General features: G+C 39.4%; 1 pseudogene; it reads left to right on the top strand.

The window, feature by feature from the left end:
• The first annotated feature begins 9,719 nt into the window (after positions 1-9,719).
• LOC103542934 (E3 ubiquitin-protein ligase Hakai pseudogene) lies at positions 9,720-11,024 on the top strand (annotated as a pseudogene).
• The last annotated feature ends 4,530 nt before the right edge of the window (positions 11,025-15,554 follow it).

Here is a 15,554-nt window from a genome sequence, read left to right as displayed (position 1 = left end):
ATTCATATGTGGAAGATAAACAAACATATAGATATGGAGAGCAGATTGGTGGTTACCAGAGGGGAAAGGGGTGGGGGAAGGGCGGAAGGGGTAAAGGGGCACATATACACAGTGACAAATGGAAACTAGACTTTTAGTGGTGAACATGATGCAGTTTATACAGAAGTCAAAATATAATACTGTACACCTGAAATTTATATAATGTTATAAACCAATGTGACCTCAATAAAATAAAAATAAAGATTACTTGGCCCCACCCCAGAGTTTCTGAGTCAGTAAGCCTGGGGCGGGGCCTGAAAATTTGCATTTCTATCAAGTTCCCAGGTAATGCTGATGCTGCTGGTGGTTTATCTTCAGTATATTTAGCACTTGATTATATATTGTCATTTATTGTTCTTCAGTTGATTTATGAACATATCAAAGAAGACTTTATGCTGGAAAGAACAGAAAACCCAAGCAAACTGGCTTAAACAAAAAGAGGATGGATTTTCTCACTTAACTGTATCATCCAGATATCGGTTGATCCAGTAAGTTAATGATATCTTCAAGGACTCAATTTCTTTACATCTTCCTGCTCTGCCATCCTCAGTGTCAGCTTTATCCTAAAACTAGTTCCTTTCCTAGCAATATAGATGCCAGCCACAATCAAAACTATATATTTTCTTATTAATATCCAGAAGAACACACAGAACTTCTTACCAGCATTCCAAACAAGAAAAGTAAAATTCACTCCGATTAGGTAGCCTGAAGCATGTGGCCTGTGAAGGAGAGGGATGGATACCAGAAGAAAACTGAATATTGTTAGGAAGAAAATGGATTCTGGACAGGCATGCAGCAAATGTCTACTATACAACCCAGCAAGAGTATGAAATCAACTAGAGGGGCCAGCCCCATGGCCTAGTGGTTAAAGTTCCATGCATTCCACTTTGGTAGTCCAGGTTTGCTGGGTTGGATCCAGGGTACAGACCTACCCCACTTGTAAGTGGCAATGATGTGGTGGCAACCATCATACAAGATAGACAAAGGGTGGCACAGATGTTAGCTTAGGGCTAATCTTCCTCAAGCAAAAAAAGGAGGAAGATTGGCAGCAGATATTAGCTCAGGGTGAATCTTCCTGAACAAAAAGAAAAATAATCAACTAAGGCAGTGATGGCATCATCTACATCTCTTATACCACACAGGAAGCACTCAATAAACACTGAATGATTAATTGCTTTTTTAAAAAAATTTCTACCAATTTATTTAGATGTAGACTTACAATACAGACTAGATGATCACTTAATTAAATTTTGTTCTTGATCATCTAATTGTTTCAACTTCATGCAGAAAATGTTGGTAAGAGCTTTCTGTATTTTTCCTATATACATCAAAGTAAGCAAGCACCAGTTTAGATTTTATTCTCTGTTACAATGTAAAAAACTGTTCTTCTTGGTTTACCATGAGAATATCTAACTCACTTTAAAATAAATTTTTATCCAAAATATTCGTAAAAAACTAGTTCCAGGAGTGATGTCAGCATCATGGCAGAGTGAATTCTCCCGGAAATCTCTCCCCTCCACCATACAAAGAAAAAGAAATTCATACTCCAACAGAGGACATTCACACAATACAGAAGATGTCTGAGAGACCCACACAGCCACACGTTGGAGGGTGGAGACTCTGGAGCTCCCCTCAGAGGAGGTGGAATGAGGTAAGAGAAAACTTCACTCCCTGTCCAAAAGACTGTGATCCAGGACTGTATGCAGCCTCCAAGAGGGAAGGAAGGGGGTAGGGGATGCTCGTTCACAGGAACATCAAAGATCCCTGGCATCCCTCGCAGCCTATGGGAAAGTCCCTAACAAGGTGAAAGCTAACATGGGGGTGACCTCATCAAGTCAACACCCCAGGAGAGCAGATAGCGAGAGCAGAGCGAGTAAGTCTGCGAGAGCTCACAGGAGAAAGCACCCCTCTTCCCCACCTGCCCAGCTCCAGGTACAGCACCGGGGATCCTGGCAGAATGCAGAGGGCACAGAATACATGGCTCTTGACCCCCACCTAGTGGCGATAGGTGGTAACCTTGACCAAATAATACCAGGATGCAAAAGAACAAAGTCATGCCCTATAGCAGTATCAAAAATTATATTAAATCTCCAGCCTAGAGAGAAAAATGACAAGTACCCAGAAATCAGTGCAGAAGACACAGAAATATGTAACCTAAATGACAAAGAATTAAAAATAGCTATCGCCAAAAAACTCAACAAGTTAAAAGAGAATGTACAGAAACAATTCAACAAGTTATAAAGAAGAATCAACCAGAAATATTGGAGACGAAAAACACAATCAACAAGACAAAACAAAATATGGATTCCTGAACTCTCGAGTGGACATCACAGAGGAGTGAATCAGCATAATTGAGGATAGACATATTGAAATGCTCTAGATAGAGGAGGAGAGAGAACTAACACTAAAAAGAAATGAAGAAAGTCTTTGAGAAGTATCCAACTCAATTAGGAAATGCAAGATAAGAATTATAGGTATTCCTGATGGAGAAGAGAAGGAGAATGGAGCAGAAAATTTGTTCAAAGAAATAATAGCAGGGAAGTTCCAAAACCTAGGGAAAGAGATGGAAATCCATGTGGAAGAGGCTATCAGATCTCCTAAATATGTCAATGTAAAAAGACCTACTGTAAGGAATATAGTAGTGAAACTGGCAAAAGTGGATGACAAAGAAAACATACTAAGGGCAGCAAGGCAAAAGAAAATAGCCTACAAAGGAACCTTTATCAGGCTTTCAGCAGACTTCTCTGCAGAAACCTTACAGGCTAGGAGAGACTGGAATGACATATTCAAATTTTTGAAGGACAAAACTTTCAGCCAAGAACACTCTATTCAGAGAAAATATACTTCAAATATGATGGAGAAATAAAATATTTCCCAGGAAAACAAAAGCTAAGGGAGTTCATAGCCACAAGACCCCCCCACAAACACACATACACACAAGAAATCCTGAAGAAGCCCCTCATACCTGAAAAAAATGAGGGAGAAAGGGGTTAGAAAGCATGGAGTAAGGAGATAAATAGACAAAATCAGAAAATTGCAGCTATACATCAGAACAGGTTAGCAAATACTTAAGTATAACATTAAAGATAAAGGGAAGGAAAACATCAAAACCAAAGATATTCTTGTCATTTTAACCACAAACTCACAACACAAGATGGAATAAGATGTGAGAAAAAGAACTTAGGAGAGGAAGAGGAAAGGTACTGAATTGGTTTAGTCTAAGGAAAAAAATTATCTAAGTCTGTATGCTTGAATATTTCACAGCTTTAAATTTTTTAAAGAGGAATTATGTGAGCAAAAGGAACAATTAGGTCATACTAATATACAAAAAAAAGAGGAGGGGCGGCCCAGTGGTGCAGCAGTTTAAGTTTGCACAGTCTGCTTCAGCAGCCCGGTGTTCGCCGATTTGGATCCCGGGTGTGGACATGGCGCCGCTTGGCACACCATGCTGTGATAGGCGTCCCGCATATAAAGTAGAGGAAGATGGGCACGGATGTTAGCTCAGGGCCAGTCTTCCTCAGCAAAAAGAGGAGGATTGGCAGCAGATGTTAGCTCAGGGCTAATCTTCCTCAAAAAAAAGAAAAGGAAAGGGGAAAACCCACATTTTGCCACTAATAGTTCAAATATTAATGAACACTTAACTGTGTGTTTACTACATGTCAAATAATTACTGAGCTCTTTATATACATTAGCTCATGTATTCCTCACATCAATCATATAAGGCAGGTGTGGTAGACAGAACAGAATAATAATGCAATCTTCCCTCCAAATCAAATGATGTCCATATCTGAATCCTCAGAATCTGTGAATACGTTACTTTGCACAGCAAAAGGGCCACACGCAGATGTGATTAACGTTATAGGCCTTAAAATGGGGAGATTATTCTGGATTATCTGAGTGGGCCCAATCTAATCACATGAGCCCTTAAAAGTGGAGAACTTTTTCAAGCTTGAGTAAGAGAGAAGAGAGAGAGGGAGGGAGACATACAGATAGACACAGACAAAGTGATGTGACGGAAAAGAGGTAAGAAAGATTTGAAGGATGAGAGGGACCCAACCCACCATTGTTGGCTTTGAAGATGGAGGAAGGGGGCCATGAGCCAAGGAATGCAGATGACCTCTACAAGATGACATTGGTCCTCAGCTGACAGCCAACAAAGAAATGGGGATCTTAGGCCTATGACCACAAGGAAGTGAATTCTTTCAACAATCGGAATGAGCAAGGGAATCTCCCCTAGAACCTCCAGAAAGGAATGTAGCCCTGCTGAAAACTTGATTTTAGTCCACTGAAAGCTTTGTTAGACTTCTGACCTACAGAACCATAAAATGATAAATTTGTGTTGCTTTAAGGAACTAAGTTTGTAGTAATTTGTTATGACAGCAATAGAAAACTATCACAGTAGGCAAACAATAACAATTTATAATAATAATTATTAATGCCACCACCATTTATAGACCAAAAAGAAAATAACTCTCAGAAAGATTAAGTAATATGACTAAGGTCACACAGGTAATAAGTAGGAAAGCAGTAATTTCAAAAGAAGTTTCCTGACAGCAGAAGCCATGCCTTTTATCACAATGCTATACTGCTCACCCCAAGAAATGGCAAGATCTCAAAGAAGTTAGTTTTAAAATTAAAAGAAACAAAAATTATGTTAACACTCTGTCTCATCTCACAGAGTACTGACAGTGATGACAATAAATTTAGGCAAGCAGCTTTTCTAGTATTTGAAAATACCTGACCTCAAAAGCAGGGTTGACTTTTAGAACAACTGTGACATGAGCAAATGTATATTTGTAAATCTCCTTCTTTGACCTCACAACTCCTTCATCCTTCTCTCCAATATCCCACCGACCTAAAATATCTTATCTCGTTCATTACGTTCTTTGTATCCAGCATTTCTGTTTTGGTTTTGTTTTTTTAGAGTTTCAACCTCTTTTGTGAAGAATTCCTTCTGCTCATTAATTTTATTCATGAGTTCACTGAAGTGTCTTTCTGAGTTTTCTTGTAACTCACTGAGTTTCTTTATGATAACTACTTTGAATTCTCTGTCATTTAGACTGTGAGTTTCTGTGACTTCAGGATTGGTTTCTGCCTTCTCATTTTCCTTCTGATCTGGAGTGTTAATATATTTCTTTATGGTGTTTGATGAAGTGGACTTTTGCCAGCACATAGTGGTAGTATCTGGTCACAGATTCCACCTGCCACCACTGGCCGGGGCCGGGGGGGGAAGCTGTGATTTCTGAACTTGCTGCATCCGCTGGAAGTTATGCCCATCTGCTGGAAGTTGTGCTGATAGGGCTTATCTGCATTTGCCTGCTGGCTGCTGCTGCTTGGCAGGTCCCACACACAAGTGCATGTGCTCTGATGCTGATCCACTACCCTGGTCGACAGGCCAAGCTGGTGCACCAGGTGGAAGGGGAGAGGATGGGTACTTTCACATGTGCGAGCCCACTCTACACTCACTGGCAGCCAGCCTGGGCTGCTTGGCCTGGTGGGAGTGCCCACATGGTGGCTGAGCTGCCTCGGTGTGGAGTGTTCCCACAGGCTGGGATGGAACTCCAAAAGCAAAGGCATTCCCATGGAGGCCTGCCTGTTCCCCCATCTCTTAGAATCATGTGCCAGAATCGTGAGGTCCTGAGCCCTAGATCACTGCCACTGGGGAGGGGGAGGAGATCCACTCACCTCTTTCCACTGCTTCCCAGGGATCTAGTACCTCCACCTTCAGACATGTGGCTGCATGGATCTCTCAGACGTCATATTGTGCTGTGTGGGTGTTCTCTGTTGGTTAATGAATGTCCTTTTGGTTGTATCTTAGTGGGGAGAGACTAAGGGAACAGCTCACTCCACCATGATGCTGATGTCACTCTCCTAAAATATCTTGACAAAGTAAATGGCCAAGAACAGCCAAGATGATCCTGAAAAATAAGTTGGGGGTACTTGCTCCCCTCTCCAAAATCTTAAAACTTTATAAAGCCACAATAATTAAGATGAGATAGGAAAACAGATAAATGGAATGAAATAGAGAATGCAGAAACAGACTTATGCATATATGAAAACTTGATATATGACAGAGTTAGCCATTGAAGATCAGAAGAGAAAGCATGGGCTATTTAATAAATGGTTCTGGGATAATTGACTATCTATTTATATGGAGGAAAAAAAGTAAAATTGGATCCCTACATTACATCATACAAAATCAGTTGCAGATCAGTTAAAGAAGACCCCGTTTGAAAGGCCAAATTAAAAAAAAAAAATTGTAAGGGAAAATATCCTTTACAATCTTAAGTTAGGAAAAAAATTTTAAGCATACCAGAAAAGCACTAATCATAAAGAAAAAGATCGATAAGTCTGATATATCAAAATTGAGAACTTCTGTTTATCACAAGACACCATAAAGAAATTAAAAGGCAACTTACAAACTCAGAGAAGACAACTGCACATCATATAACTGGCAAAGAATTAGTACCAGGGATATATAAAGAACTCCTACAGATCAATATGGAAAAATATGAATTGTTCAACAGAAAAATGGTCTAACGATATGAACAGCTTTTGACAAAAGAGAAATTAAAAATGGCCTATAAAACATAAAAATCTGCTCCACCTCACTTGTAATCAGAGAAACACAAAATAAAAATATGATATGAATTTTACCACCACTAAATTTGTAACAAATTTAAGAGTCTGTTATTAAGAAGTGTTGGTGAAGATGAGCAGCAGCAAAAACTTTTGTACTCTGCTCATAAATTGGCATGAACACTTTGAAAAAGTTAAATATGCTCATTGCATCCTAAACTTCCCGTACTTCCACCCCTATACACATACCCTAGAGAAATTCTTGAACATGTACAAGAGACATGTACAAGAATGTTTCGTAGCAGCACTCATAATTGCAAAACCTGAGAAAAAACTAAATATTCATTAATAAGAGAATATTTAAATTATAGTATATTCATACAACAGAATACAGTACTGAAAATGAAAAAAAACATGCATTAACATGAAAGAATCTCAGAAATATAATGTTAAGGGAATAAAGAAAGTCACAGTATTATTCCATCCCTACAAAGTGAAAAACATGCAAAAGTAAACAATATTTCATATAAAGACATATACGTATGTGATTTTAAAAACTGAAAACAGCAAGAGGATGATGAAGACAATTCAGTATAGTCCTTCCCTCTCATGAGGGTGATAATGAATGACGGGTGCGGCAGAGCTTTCAAACGAACTGATAATGCTCTATTTATTAAGCTAAGTGGTAGATATATGGGTACTCATCTATTATTCTTTTGGATATATGACACAGTTCGTTATAAACATTTTATACACCAGCTTAGAAAATATATACTGAGAAGTAGTATTCAAACTGTGTTCCACTGAGCTGCCTAAAAGACAACTGTAAGAGGGAGTGGAAGGGGTGCCAAAGCTGTGCAAGTGTTAAGAAGACAAGATTCTGGGTTCCCTGACTCCGACTTCACTCAGGGCAGCTGCACTCTTCTGAATATAGAGGTTTGAAAACCACTTCATTTCAAGCAGGATTATTTTGCAGAAAGAATGGTGCACCGAGTCACAAGGTTCCACTGTACAGTTATGTATTTGTTTGCATGGTATTAGCTATTTGGCAGAAAGTCAAAGAAATCAAAGGTTTAATATCAGTAGTCATTGTCCACACATGAAAAATTCAAAACAATGACAAAACAGTTGTGAAATGACATTACACGTCAGGATGAGAAAACTGGTACCTACTTACATGCAACTTTTCAGGAACTCATCAATAACGAAATAGATAAAGAGAAGTAACTTTTCTCTAAGCTTCTGCCCTTGGTTTCTTCTTTCAGCCAGCTGTAAGCTTCATAATCATTTCCAAGATCAAAAAGAGGTCTGTCTTTTATTCTTCTTAACCCTACTTCTGCTGCTCACTCACTCTCTCGATCACTCTCTCTGATAAAATGTCCCATGTGGCTATATAATTTTTCTTTTATAAAGTGTGCCAGTAAACGTGAAAATTTATCAACTCCCTATTATTTCAGCATCACTCCAAATCCCCAGCATCAGTCATGGAATGTTATTGCAAAAATATTCTGACCTAGCTGTATGCTTCAGCAATTCCAGTATCTAAATGGAGAACACCAAACAAAAAATTTTTATGGCTTTTAATTTATTTTTCTTTTCTCTGTAGCCTTTTCAACCTAGTGCAACATCCCTGCTGACTTTGTCTTTTGTTTGGCAAAGGTCAGCTTTGACTGTGCCTTGGTGTTTCAGCAGAAATGGATAATCTGCTTAATGAGAGCAATTTCCTGCTCTGACCTACCCTTTAATTATTTTTTAATCATATATTTGGCATATTTGGTCATGGTAGTTCATCACTTCCTTTGCAAAGTTGCTTTGTAAATGAGAATGAGAGCACTTATTCTGGACAGTATGGAATGAAGCTATCACGGGCAGGGTGTGCCTCATTTTACAGTAGACATAAGTCCCCAAAAGATGAGCACAAATGGCATTTCTGTAAATCCAGCCTTATCTTTCCATAAACGAATATCATTTCTAATATGCTTCAAATTCATCTTTGAGTGATCATCAGTGATTATTTGCCCTTTTTTATTTTACTTAGGCCTCTCCTCCAAGTTATCAATGCTCTATAAAAACATCAAACATACAAAAGAATGTAATAAAAAAGCAAAATGAGAACTTTGGGGATATGGCAAGGCATTTTATAATGTTACTTACCATCTCCCTAATTTTGGGGGGCTTTTAACCTTGAACTTTCATTCACAGATAAATACTCATATATAAATACCATTATAAAGGATTCTGTATAAAAAAGAATTTTCAAGTCCTACTGGATGCCTTGTACTCAGTAGAGGAGCTACTCTATGCAGTACATCACAAACTAGTGTACCAACACTGAGGGGAGATATAGCAGCATGCTATAGGATTTGGAACATGTCTTGGCACAGCTTCCTGAGATTTCACTATTATTCAAAGACTTTAGGGGCAGGGAGAGATTCAACTAATTTAATTAAGTAATTAAAAGCAATATTTTTTGTTAAAACAGGCATTCATTCTGAAACAGGAAGCTATATTCATATAATTTTAAGGTAAAGTACACTATTCAAAGAAATATCTTGCTTTCAGAGGTACTTAGAATTTTGTCCCCTCACCTTTACACTTACAGTAAAGTTTACTCTTCTCTACCATTAGGGGTACTTTGGCAGTAAAGTTTGATAAGCTAGATCCACAGCATCACTGACAAGACGCTATTCAGTCTCTATTTGAACATTTCATATGAGGGGTACACTTTCACCTCAAAAAAGCAAAGCACTGCATTGTTCAAAAAAATCTTTAAGGGCAGGCAAGCCACCTTACCTGTCCAGAGCTTATCCCTTTAGGCACTACTGCACCTGTGTGCTCTCTCCCCCTCCCCCATTCCGGATTAATCTCTTTTTCCAATTAAAGGCTACTTTTTCTTGAGGCTTAAAGTAGCCTAAGCAATCTCAGCACTGATATTTCACATACTGGCTTTTTCTCCTTCTGCTTCTCTCCCTCACTGGAATTGCGGTAGGTGGGAAGAGGTCAAAGTTGGGTCAACCCGGTTGTACTTCCACCTCCTGGGCTCAAGAGGGTAAGGCGCATGCGCTCCCTAGGTCAGTGAGGTTGACTTCCGCTCCCATTGTGCCCTGCGCCAGCAGAATCATGGAGTACGCTGAAGGATTCGATTCTAGTGAGGGGGAAGAGTGGTTCGACCCTAGTAGGAGTGGATTGCTTAGAAATGAGCAAAGATCTTTTGGCAATCTTTTTTGGGACTTTCAGGTAAACATTGTAGGTGAAAAGGATGACACCACAATTCATTTCTGTGACGAATGCAAATTACCAATTAGAATCTACGGGCGGATGATTCCATGCAAGCACGCTTTTTGCTATGCCTGTGCTGTTTCCCGTGGAAGACAAGGTATGTGCTCGGCCTGTGGTAATTCTGTGGCGCGAATTGAGAAGCATAAACAAGGTTCCCTCTTCATGTGTAGCGCTGTTCAAGGATGCAAGAGAACCTATTTGTCTCAAAGAGACTTAGAGGCTCATATCAACCTCCGCCATACGAGAGCTGAAAACCCTGTTGCTCGTACTTAATTTGAAAATGTTCATTCTGCGTAGCGTCCGACCGCCAACTGAAATCTCTGACCATTTTATAATGCCGCCAGACAAGCATCGTATGAACCAATGGAGTATATTATGATACCACCACCTCCTTTGCAACATAGGCTGCATGAGCCGTATAATCAGCCACAGGAAGATATTCGTGCTCCTCCAGCAGAATTAATTGTCCGTGGCTTCACGTCTGCCTCCTTCAGTGAGTCAGGAAATTTTTGTATTTCAATAAGAAAACATAGCAATTTAATAACTGTCACTACTCAGAATGACTCATTCAGGTGCTTGAGAACCACTGCCTCCTGCCTCTACATCTGGTTACCATCATCTTGAAAATCCGGGTCAACCAGTAGTATTGAACTCTCGTCATATTATGCCTCCACAGCAACATTCTGTACCACACTACCTCCTCCACTACCAATAAGCCATCAAATGCCATGTCCTTCCTAGGCCGCAGCTATTTCTCACTTGATTCATAGCCAAGCTTCAGGTTCACCAGTGACTTCTACTGCACTGCCCTCTCCATAGACATTATTGCTCAGACGCCACCTTAGATGAAATATCTTCCTCCAGGACCTGCCCCACCTCAACAGGGTAGCCCACCTATGGGCACACACCCTTATCACCATTATAATTTTCACTCTTTGCCCCAGTTTACTGAAGATCAAGGAACTCTGAGCATTCCATTTATATAACTGGGGGAAGTGAGTTATGGTATGTGACCTGCACCCAAAGGGCCATCCCTTCCTCCATGAATCTAGGGTCTGCCTTCTCAAATTCCACTTCTTGGACTCCATCATCCAGATCAGACAAGATATAAATCATATTACCAATGATAATTGTATTTTGAACCGAAGATATGATGAGGAAAAAAAAGTAAGTATCATCAATCTTCTAATTAAGCTTTGACTGTTTGGGGAAGGAAAAGCAACTCTTACAGAAGTGGCTATAAAACACCTAAAGTCTTGTCTCTTAAAATGGTTTTAAACCTTGATCTTAGGAAGGATTTCAAGTACTTTAGTGTAATGTAGATAAGTGGCTCAGTTGAGCATAGCTATACTATAACAACTTTGTTCCTCTAGTGGTAAATTGACTCAGAAGTGACTGTTTGCAATATTATTTCCTGAAAAAAAAAATGTGTCCCAGTTTCAAAAATGGTGTGTTTGTTAAATGCAATGTTTAGGGATTTTGTGATATATTTTGTTAACCTGGGTAAAAGGAGTAAATTTCAATACGGTTGTAAAAAATAGTAAGGCATTTGTACACAAACCTATTTCCCTCTAACTTCTAATGTTCTTGTTTCTAGGCCCAAATTGCTTTTTCTTTACCATAGCTGAGGCTCTGTGACGCAAATGATCTGCAGGCTGAGCCCTGCCGTAGGTTCTAGAAGCTACACAAAACAAGTATTTAAGCAGCTGGAGCCTAAATCTGTCAAACCCAGCATCAAATCCCCCTTGCTACTCCAATCCTGACCTTATATTCCAGTTATAATGGGGCACTGCCCCTTTGCTATGCTAAAAGATAAACTGAGGCATATTAAAAATTTTAAGAGTTTATTTGAGCAAAAATTAATTTGAATCAGGCAACATCAAATCTAACAGATAGAAAGGAACTCTGGGGACCTGTATGGAATGCAAGAAGTTCATAGACAGAAGGGAGCAGGAACAAGGGAAATTATACTAGGCAAAAAAAACAGATTGTTATTGCAAGGTTACTTTCCTTTAGGGGATGGCAGAGGTCTGTCAGGTGGTTTACCTAACTACTGCTGATCAGATGATTCCTGATCGACTGGCTGAAGATTCCATTTCTGGGAAAACCAAAACTGTAATTAAGTCTCGGTTTAGTGACATGGTGCTTAGCATAAGTGACTCCATTTTGTTGTCTTATTTTTAACACCTGAGAGCCAGTGTTCACCGCATACTCTAGATCCAGTTACTAAGGCCTGTTATTCCTATCAGGTAATTTATTAGGTAGTATAGGCCTTCTAGGACTGTGACTTTGACTTTTCTTTGCCCATGTAAGGGTAAATAAAAATCTAAAAAAATTAATTTAAAATTTTCCCTAGTGCAAAAACGTAAAGAACTTTCCTCCTGTCTTTTCTTTTAACATTTCCTTCAGAAAACTTGAGATTATAAATGCCAGCTCTGCCTTTTTGAAATGTATATAAATCTTTTTCAAAGCTAAATAAGCCTCTTTCAGTTTTGTATCCCAGGAATGTCATTGCTGGGGACCAAGGAGCCATCTCTTTGAAAAGTGAACACCAAGAAAGGTGGTGCCGTGTCTCCCTCTCTGTGGGAATTTAGCTCCAAGATGTAACTTCTAGTTTGTAAAAAAAAGAAAAAAGATGAGAAATTTTATTTTTCCTATGGATAGATACAATTAATGTGTATGTAATGGATTAACATATATAAAAAACGTATATACATGTTTATATACATTAACATGCATATAAAAGGGTAAGAGTTCTTTTTTGTCTGTGCAGTCTCTTTAGTGGATTGATTACCTGTGATGCATATTGCAGTCTGGTTTAATGCTTATTCAATAATTAAACTGTTTCATTCTTTTCTATATTTTATGGAGAGGTTTTATTGGGTTGGCAGGAAATTTTATGTTTAATTATATTTCCCCCGTCATTTATCAGGATAGTATCCATCTGGCAATTCCTCAATTGAGTGGATCAGCCGAAGGTCTTGTGGCCACACAACAGTGAGGTGAAAGATCCTGAATTACAAGAAGTCTCCATTCTAGCTCTCCACTCTTTTGAACACTAGCCAGATGAATTATCCTCTGCAAATTCAAGATTTTATTATTGAGTAAGCATAGCTGATACCAGTTCTAAAATCCTGTCACGATCACCATTAGCTTTGATGGTGGAAAAATATGGGAAGCTAGAAATGTTGCCTGCAGGTCTCTCTCTTAAATTGCTAATATCGCTCCGTCACATTTGGAATGGGTATACATGTGAGGATCCAGTCTTACAGTGGCCTGAGGACTGTTTCTTTGATTTGGACAAATTAAGGTATTTATGGGGGTTCTTAGAAGTGCCTCATTCCAAGCATATGAATTACTGGTACAGTAGTCCCCGCTTATTCATGGGGGATATGTTCCTAGACCCCCAGTGGATACCTGAAACTGTGGATAGTACCGAACCTATACTATATTTTTTTCTATACATGTGTGTTTGAGGTGCAACAGCAAAACTAGCAATTTAATGGATAGGAGATTTGTTCTTACCGTAGATCTTAGCAACCTCAGCATATGATTTTTTCTTTCCTTATTAAGTTGAGAACTTATACCTTTTCACTTAAAGGAAGCACTTTACAGCTTCTCTTTGGCCTATCTGAATTGCCAGCATCACTACTCTTGTACTTTGGGGCCATTATTAGGTAAAATAAGGGTTACTTTAACACAAGCACTATGAGACCACGATACCGCATCAGTCAATCTGATAACCCAGATGACTATACTAAGTGACTATCGGGCAGGCAGTGTATACAGCGTTGATATGCTGGACAAAGGGATAATTCACATCCTGGGTGGGACGGAGCTGGGCAGCATGAGATTTTATCATGCTACTCATAATGGCATGCAATTTAAAACTTATGAATTATTTCTGAAATATTCCATTTAATATTGTTGGACCACGGTTGACTGCAGGTAACTGAAACTGCGGATAAGGGGGGAATACTGTATTTATGGGATGACTGTCATTCTAAGGAGAAAGTAAAAAAATGATTTGATAACCAGAAGGAAAGATTGAGAAAAGTGAAAGAGGAAATGCAAGAATTAAAGCCATTTTCTCTTTCACGGAATCGCTCTCTTTTCTCTGTTGCCCCAGCGCTGAGTCTCTTTATCTTTCCCTACATCAAATCAACTCCTGGGAAGGAGAAGGCAATGATCTTTCAGATGAGTGGTTCCCTCCATTAGTAGATTTCCCTGCAAGGAGAGACAAGGGTACAACTTCTCTAGCTGGTAATATATTATCTGCCCTGTTTGAGGGAATATGTTTGTATGCCTCATGTCCTAGCCTGAGTCCACCTAATGTCTCAGCCCTGGAATTCACCTCCAAGAGTCCTTTATCAAACACATACCATGCAGCTAGGAAAGCAGATATGATAAAGAGATGTGATCAGGGAATAATCCAAAGAGAATTTAGATAAAAGACTGTGTCCCTGTATGAAGGCAACAGGATAGAGTAGCTGCACTAGCCACGTGGGAAAAGACAAACGAAAAAGGTGTTAGGCCTGATAAATATCAACATGGAAAAAGAAACCAAAGTGCTATATTATTCTACAGTTTTCTTGCCTCAAAATAAGGTAAACCAGCCTTTTCTATTCATATCACCTATGAAGCTGATGCCATCAAGAAGCTACCCAGACCTCCGAGGTAATCCATGTGCCTTTCTCAACAGTTAATATTAGTCATCTAAAGACTTCTTTTCTGGTGCCCAGCATGTTTTCAGTTTGCAGCCCCATGTATGGGGATGTGCACTGGCTGCTACAGGATATTCTACAGCCAGCAGACTTCGCTCAGGCTGTGGAGCAAACATGTTGAGGACTAAAAGGTAACCCACCACAATGAGTATCATGGGCAAGGGAAGCTGACTATAGGCCACCCCCTACAACTGTGGGAACACTAAGGGCTTTAGAAACCCATCAAGAGGGGCTGCTGATGGCCATACTTAAAGCCTTTCTGCTAATGGTGAGCTGGGAGACAGACACTACCACGATTACCTGGAAATAGGTGTCCCCAATTGATTTTCATCAGCGATTTGTTGCTTTCTCAAAATTCACTGGCATGGATACAGGGGCAGATCAAAATTACCCTCTAGTCCTGTTCACCTTTGTCTTGGCTCTCTTGCCAACTTTCCAAACTCAAAGTAGAAAAAAGTAATAGGATGGCAAGGACAGACTATTACTCGTATCTTAGCAGCAGCTACTCAGTTTTGGGGTAATCTGGAGAAGGACAAAGAAGAAGAGAAAAAATTTTAAAAACTGCACTGTTAGCTGCTTGGTTAGATGATTTACTCAAGGGCATAACCCTACTCTGGTCAATCTATGAAGGGAACAAAGGAAGAAGGGGAAATTATATATCATTATTGCAAAAAGCCAGGATATTGGAAGACATTGTAGGAAGAGACTTTAGAGGATGCAAAAATTTTAACAAGGTAATCAAGGAAGCCCAGAAAGACAGAACCCTCAGCTAGGAAATAATTGGCAAGTGGCTCAAATTTGACAGACTGGAGGAATCTCAGAGATGGGAACTGGAGAACCTGTGCTTTAATAACTTCCCCTCAGGCTAACCTGTCCTTGCCTTTTCTGGTAGATACTGGTGCTACTTATTCTGCAATTAACTTGGAAATTTCT

The sequence above is a fragment of the Equus przewalskii genome, chromosome X (assembly GCF_037783145.1).
Source record: "Equus przewalskii isolate Varuska chromosome X, EquPr2, whole genome shotgun sequence".
Classification (NCBI taxonomy): Eukaryota; Metazoa; Chordata; class Mammalia; order Perissodactyla; family Equidae; genus Equus; species Equus przewalskii.
This window is presented reverse-complemented; position numbering and strand designations above follow the sequence as displayed.